This window comes from Symphalangus syndactylus, chromosome 2 (genome assembly GCF_028878055.3).
Source record: "Symphalangus syndactylus isolate Jambi chromosome 2, NHGRI_mSymSyn1-v2.1_pri, whole genome shotgun sequence".
Lineage (NCBI taxonomy): Eukaryota > Metazoa > Chordata > Mammalia > Primates > Hylobatidae > Symphalangus > Symphalangus syndactylus.
The window spans coordinates 85,468,807-85,476,182 of record NC_072424.2 but is presented as its reverse complement, the minus strand read 5'-3'; the positions used below and the strand labels follow the sequence as shown (position 1 = coordinate 85,476,182).

The 7,376-nt window shown below is 46.4% G+C and overlaps 1 protein-coding gene across 2 annotated transcripts in view; it reads right to left on the bottom strand.

Annotated features, from left to right (window-relative positions):
* Positions 1–2,677: 2,677 nt before the first annotated feature.
* Positions 2,678–7,376, bottom strand: part of SOBP (sine oculis binding protein homolog) — a 170,996-nt gene continuing 166,297 nt past the window's right edge. For both annotated transcript variants that reach the window (XM_055260445.2, XM_055260437.2), the window contains one exon: positions 2,678–4,619. The gene's annotated coding sequence lies outside the window, so the exon portion shown is untranslated. The remainder of the gene's footprint in view (positions 4,620–7,376) is intronic.

Genomic DNA, 7,376 nt, shown 5'->3' with positions numbered 1-7,376 from the left:
AGAAACAATTAATTGCCCCTCAGGGATTCAAGTTTGGCTTCATGGAGGGGTGGCATGTAAACTGATCCTTGAAGGAGATGGCTTATTAGTTTTTAAAATAAATAATGTCAGTGAGGGCTTTCCAGGGGCTGTGCATGTGCTCAGGAGATGAGAGGTGAATAAGACACAATCCCCATCCTCAAGGACTTTGCAGACTGGTAAAGCGCACAGACAGATGAGCGGCTGGAAAAGCTGAGTATGATCTGCACCAGGGCAGAGGTCAGCACAGAGGGGGCACCTGCCCCAACAGGGGAGGGGAAGAGCTGGTCCATGCAGCTTCCCGGGGAAGACCTCATCTGAGCAGCTGGGCTGCAGAAATTGCCCAGGGAAGAGGAAGGAAAAACATCCCACGTGCAAAGGCACAGGAGGGAGAGACAGCAGGGGCATAGGAACCAGCTCCTAATTCTAGGCAGGTGGCATGTCGGTGAGGCTGGTGACAGGGAGTGGGAGTGGACTCGGCTGGGAGGCAGCAAAAGCCAGAGCTGGGAGGGCTTTGCATGTTATACGCTGCCCTTGACTTTGACTTGGTAGGCTACAGGGAACCACTGAAAAGCTGCAAGGAGGTATTACATATCTCAGGGAGGGTCCCTACTGAAGCTGTTAAAGGAGGCTAAGCATCTGGCCCTTGGGGTACCCGGGGTGGCTGAGGAGGGAAAGGACTTCGCCAGAGTCTTGAGTGCCTATGTACCTGAGCCTCAGTCTGGTCTTTGGTTGTGCCATCTGGGCGGCATGGCCTGGTACTTACAGGTCTACTTGTGGCTCAAGGTGCCCATCCCTTATCAGGGGAGCACCTACCTGCAGGGGAGGGCAGCTTTGCAAAGTTATGAATCCAGGCTCCAAATGTGTGATTGCATAAACCCTGGAAAACATTGAGAGAGTGTCCTAGTGCGACCAAGAAGTGGCCCATCTTTTCCACAGCCCTGTCCTCCCATCAAGTATAAACCACTAGGGGAGGGACTGTGAGTTTTCTTCCTCTCTGGCCTCCCCTCAGCATCAGGCATGGGGCTTTGCGTTCTGCAGGGGGGTTGATAACCACCAAGGAAAATCCTGCCTGACTCATTTTTCAGAAAACAGAGTGTCCTCTGCAAGTCCCCGCATCCAGTAAGGCGAGGCGTGCACTCGCCGTTAACACGCAATCTTCTGGCTTGGTTTAAAATGAGGACCACTTTTGAATAAAACGGAATCACTACCACACATTTACAGGAAGTCAAGGAGTCTTCATGAAGATGTCAACAGTTTTTCTCCACACTGGAGGTAGGGGCTGGGTACTGGTGCCAAGCCTCCTGGGCTTGAATCCCATTCGGCAACTCACTAGCCCTGTGACCTTGGGTGATTACTAAACTGCTGAGCTCCAGGTTCTTTGTATGTAATAAAGGGAAAATAAAGGCCTTCCCATAGGGAAGGTTATTGTGAAGATTAAATGAGACTAATGTGCAAACGCTTGACACGTACTCACACTTACATACATTATTGTTTCTATTTCTCTTTATATATGGTTTGGATATCCCAAGAGAATTGTGCATTCAGACAGCAGTAAGATCGTGAGAAGGAAGAGGAGGAAAAGGGGTGCTGATGGCTTATGAGATGCCACAGAATCTTTCTATGCTGGAACAAAGGTACCTTTTGTTTCCAGAAGGGTCAAAATGTTTGCTTGACAATCTTGGACTACAGACAAAAGCAAAATCAATATCCTGGATGACTGTCTCCACGGCCAAGACCAGATGAATAACGCTATCAGGACAACCACAGCCGGGTGCCTCGGCCGCTGGCACGTCCTTGGCTGGGCTTGCCTCGGCAGAGTTCAGACGGAGTCACCACCATAAATATAACTCTGCACCAGGAAGCCTCCAAGATTCTCTCAGGCTCCATAGGAGAAGGAAATCAGGTCTCCGGAATCCACAGGATGATCATTTCGAGGGAGCTGCTCGTGGTGCCTCAGATTTTAATGAACATTCATTTTTTGAGAAGCTAAATCAACTAAGTGCGGGACTCTGAACAGGTCGAGTTGCTTTTCTAGGCTTCTGTTTTTTCATATGTAGAACAAGAGAACTGAACTAGATTTACAATGACTAGAACTAAGTATTAACACACTTTCCACCTTAGGAACTTTCTGATATTTAACTCAGGTACCAAAGAGCCAAACGGACCCACCCCATTCACGTAAGGCTGAAATAAAAGTCTCTCTAGTCAGTTGGGTGAGATGGTGTGTGGATGTGAGTGGAACCCGTGGAGCATATTTGCCTCCATTTGATGGTGCTTCTTGAACCTTAGGCCTGAACCCTTGGAGCCAAAAAAGATCAGGACTTGAAGAGCACTTGGAAGGGACACCACACCTGGGTCTACAGGCCTAAGCACTCATTTCCCACGCACTGTGTGGTATCAGTGATGGGCATGGTTGGGAAGCAGGCCCTGGAACGGACGGAGTGGGCTCTTGTCTGCAGACAAGTGTGGTCTAGCAGGTCAGGAGGAGACAGTGCCATCCCAGTAGCTTACCATCTTTTAAAACTCCTTAGTTCTATTTTTTAAAATGTTTCCCGGGGGAGAAAAATGAACACCTCTGTAACAAAAAAAAACAAAAAACAAAAAACAAAAAAACAGTAGTCATAATAATGAGAAAAGCCAAATAAGCACATGTAAGTGCATTTTTTTTCTTCGAGATTTATTTTTTGTTTGATGAATCTGACACCAGTCAGGGAGAGGAGAATGTTGTGACCCAGCAGAAAAATGTGGCCCCAGAGGAGGGGCGGTTTCTTCCTGCCTGGGTGGGTTTGGTGCTGGGGTTGATTTGTTATTATTTTTTAATTTGTTGCTGGAAGTTTTTCTTTTGTTTACTTTTATAAATCTCTCCCCGGGCTTGCGAGCTTCCCCTCCCTCCCACTTCCCCTTCCCCTGCCCCCAAATTTCATTTTTAAAAAGCGAGCTTGCTCGCCAGGTGTGTCCTCCAAGCTCTCACAGCTCTAATAAATAAGGAGCACCTGTAAAACAGTAGCTTGACTTGTGAAGTGACTCTGTACAAAGGAGAATCTAGAAATACAGTATGTACACCGCATCCTCAGGCCGTGGTGCTTCAAGGCTGGCGCCACACCGTCCTGGCCCTGCCCACCCGCGACTCGCCACCCCTCCTGCTGAGGCTCCGCGGCCTTGTGGGGCGGGGGCACCTGGACCCCTCCAGAGGAAACAATTGCTTTATTTGAGTTAGTAAACAGATACACTGAATCACAAGGTGATTTGATTTTTTTTTTTTTTTTTAGTTTTCTTCGTTTTTTGATTTTTTTTCTTAATTTTTTCTCTTCTTTTCTTTTTCTTTTTTTTTTTTTTCTGTACTCATCAGAATGGGATACTCCACAACTGTCTCACCAACTCAGTGCCAGTACACATGCTCTAGAGGACTTCTGGACTCGCAGCTACAACTGTACAAGTGCACACAAGTGAATCTACCCTGTTATCCTCCACCCACTGATTGAGGATCGAATTGCACATTTCTCTTAACCATGACAGGAGAAAGCAAACAGTGAAACAGAATCATGGGTGATCTTTCTCACTTTCCCTCTTGTTTTCATTGGTTTGTCCATACCATTCTAATTATCATGAAAGGGCTCTGCGTATAGAGAGATTGTCTCACTGACTTCCTGGATCACCGAAAACCATCAGGGTTGAAATTTCATCCGAGTCTTTCCTGACGCCCAGCAAATATTCCCCCTCGGATTATTTTACACCTTGAGGGCATTTTGGTCTTCAGTTCAACACTCTTGCTCTGTTCCCAAATGGGGCGCTATTTAGGGGAATTTAAAGAGAAAGCTGAGAAGAATAAACATTTACCGAGTTCTCTTGGCATTCAGTCTCTGAAAAACCACAGTATAAACTATTCATGCTGCTTCTTACATCTGTCAAATCGAAAATTAAAAGCCATAAAAGTGTAACACTGAAAATATGGCATCAAAAAGGATAAAGGTGGCCTTTGTAAAAATAACAAGAAAAGTATATTAGCCAATAAAATATTCTAACTCTTCATTTAAAAGTGCATCCCGGGCAGGACAGAGATGACTCTGAAGCGTTGGGCCTCCAGGACCACCCCTCTCCGCCATCAAAACGTGAACAATATAGGTCCAAAACCGTACAATGCAAATCACAATTCTTAGTGTAGCAGCAAAACCACAGCAGTTTTTAAAAAGATTAAAAAAAGATTTTTTGTGTTCCAATCCATATCATCTTCCAGCCTCAGCCGCTGAGCCTTGAAGATGGGGCGGGGAGAATACCTACATTGGTCCTTGTGGCTTGTCGGTATTTCGTTTTTTAAAAAGCCAGGGGTGAAATCCCTAAGTTCCTCTGAGGAGAAGCAGAGATGGTGGCAGCAGGAAGGCTGGGCCTGCTTGGTGGGTCCAAGATGCACGGGCTTCTCTGGGCTAGAGGCCATTGAGGGAGGGCTGCTTCCTCTGAGATGCTTAATGACAGGAAGCGGCTTTATTTGCTTGAGTTTTAGCCAGAGGGGGTGGTGAGCTGACCAGCTGGTGTCATTGGATGGCGTGACATGGTTTGCTCTGCGCCCTCTCTCCATGAGCGTACCCTGTGAGTGAACGTTCCTGGAAAAAGAGCAGAAGGGGCTGTCAGAATCCACTGGACCGATCCCCCTCCCTCCGCCCAGCTGGGGAGAACCCAGGCATGAGTCAGACAGCAGCGCACTCTCCAGCCGCCAGGGCAGACCTAGGATGAGCCCCAGAACTGCTGCAGCACAGCGTGATTTCAACAGGAGTTTCATTGACGGTCTGCTCAGGTCAGCCCTGCCAGCTTTGTGTGAGGAAATGAAACTCAAGTCGCTTTTTGGAATACCATAATGAGCAGGGTGCACCACGCCCTCACCCAAAGACCACAGCATCCTTTGCAACCCAGCAACCCTCCCCCTCCACATGACTGCATGCTTAACCAGCAGGAGGCTTTTTTTTCTTTTCTTTTTTTTTTTTTTTTTGAGACAGGGTCTCGCTCTGTTGCCCAAGCTGGAGTGCAGTGGTGCAATTGGCTCACTGCAATCTCTGCCTCCCAGTTTCAAGTGATTCTCCTGCCTCAGCCTCCCAAGTAGCTGGGATTACAGGCATGCACCACCATGCTCAGCTAATTTTTGTATTTTTAGTAGAGACAGGATTTTACCATGTTGGCCAGGCCTGATCTTGAACTCCTAGCCTCAAGTGATCCACCCACTTTGAACTCCGAAAGTGCTGGGATTACAGGCATGAACCACCGCACCCAGCCCCAGCAGGAGGTCTTTTGAGTCACCCAAGGTCACTCCAAAGCCAGGCAAGGTCACGGAGGACCCTGGAGCTCCTGACCTCACTCCTGTAACCCCATGTCTCAGCTCTGGTATTTGCTGAAAAGAGGGCCAATAGATTCACTTTTTGGCAAGTGGAAAATTACCATGGACACATATACCTATCTTCAGAAGTTTCCCACAAAGGCAACTAAGCTGGAAGAAATGCTTGCTTTTCTCCGTGTGTGGGTCTTGCCTGTAAAAGGTGAGCCATTCACATCTCTTCACATCCAAAACAAACAGTAGCACTGGACTGGAAGAAAATAAACCAACCAAGAGCCTTGGGGTCCCAGGGCAGAGGCTCTGAACAGGATTTTCCACCAGGAAAGTCAGTTTCTGGGGCATGCTCATCCCAACATTCATTGAGACATGAGGCTCTGCCTCTTTATCCCTGCAGGCTTCTTTCATTTGCTGCCAGTCACTTGGTTTGAAATACAGCTTCCTGAGGCCACTCAGTCACTCCCGGGAGCAGCCACTTAGAAGTCTGCCAACTGCATGGTAAAGCCCCAGAGGTCAGGGGCTTGTCTGTTTTGCTCGTGTCTCTACACTCAACTCCTAGCTCAGAGTCTGGCCCGCTGTGGGCGCTCGACACACTTTGATCACATGAGTGGGTCAGGTGGCTCTCTTCTGCCATGCCCCAAAACAGCACCTTTTCTTCCTGCCAATAAATGAGGCTGTCAGAAATGTGAATGGGTAAAATTTGGCTAAGGTGAGGTGGTGACAGAGGGCTTGTAAACATCTTTACAACTGTTGAGATTATTCTTAGAACAATGAACAAATAACTTCAGAGAGGTGATAGAATGTAGGACTTGAAGGGACCCCAGAGATAATACAGTACCATTTCCTCATTTTATAGTGAAGAAATGGAGCCACAAAGAGACCTGGAAGCTTGCTTGGAGTGTTTGTAACATGAATTTAGCAAGAGCAAGAGGTGGTCAAATGCCCATTGGGAGGACTAAGTGGAAGCTTGTGCTTTGAACCCTGCTATCTAAATCCTGGTGTTAATGGCAACAATAATCAGCAGCAGCCAAAAACAAGGTTTGAAAGTTTCACTGTGCACGACAGGAAATGCCTGAGTTCCCCCAATCATATTAAATCACCAGATCTGTGTGTACTTAATATGTATATTAAATAACCAAAGTGAAAATGCAAAACACCACAACTATGTAATGGGGGTGGAATTACAAGGCCATGGAAACCTTTTCATTTGGCATGGTCAGATTTGGAAATGTGGATATTTATTTCTGAATAAAGAGCTCACATTTGACTGACTTTCTCTCTCTCTCTCTCTCTCTCTTTCTCTCTTTCTCAAGAATAAGTGACAATGGAGAGAACGGAGACAAAAACAAAAGCACCAAGAGCCACCATCAAATGTGAGGCCACAAAAATTGAGGAGCTGCAGAGATGACAAGTGGATCCAAAGACACGGGGATCACTTCTTCTGGGGACAATTCTTTTGCATTTAGCAAGCACAGCCTGGAAGTTGCTGTGGAGGGAGGGAAGCTATCCCCACCTCTGGGCCTGGAACCAAGAGTGACTGAATCTTGTAGTTAGAGGGGGCCTCCTTCTTTCTTTAAAAGGGAGGAGGGAGAATGTTTAACATTTTCTTCCAGTAACTGGGAAACACCGCCATTTTGAATTGCTTACTTAAGAATGCTGCAACTGCTTTTTAAATAATGTAGCTTTTTTCTTTAATGCAATCACTATTTTAAAAAATGAATATTTCTCCAGTAAGTTTCTTTATATTCAAATCACCTTTGGACAAAGACCAAACATGGACAGCATCAGCCTACTTAAAGAAAATTTCCAGGCTTTCACAAGAGACTCGGGAAAACGGGATTATAATAAGAGCCATTCTGGAACCTTAACTACAGCATTTGCCATCCCAAACACTATAATAATCATTATTATTCTCTGGTATCTATTATTGTCTGGTAAATAATATGTGTTTTCCCCCAAAGTTCTAAAGGGTGCAGCTGCACCACACTCTATTTTTCGCAGCCCTAGTCCTGCTGCTCTGAAAAGCTTGCTCACATGA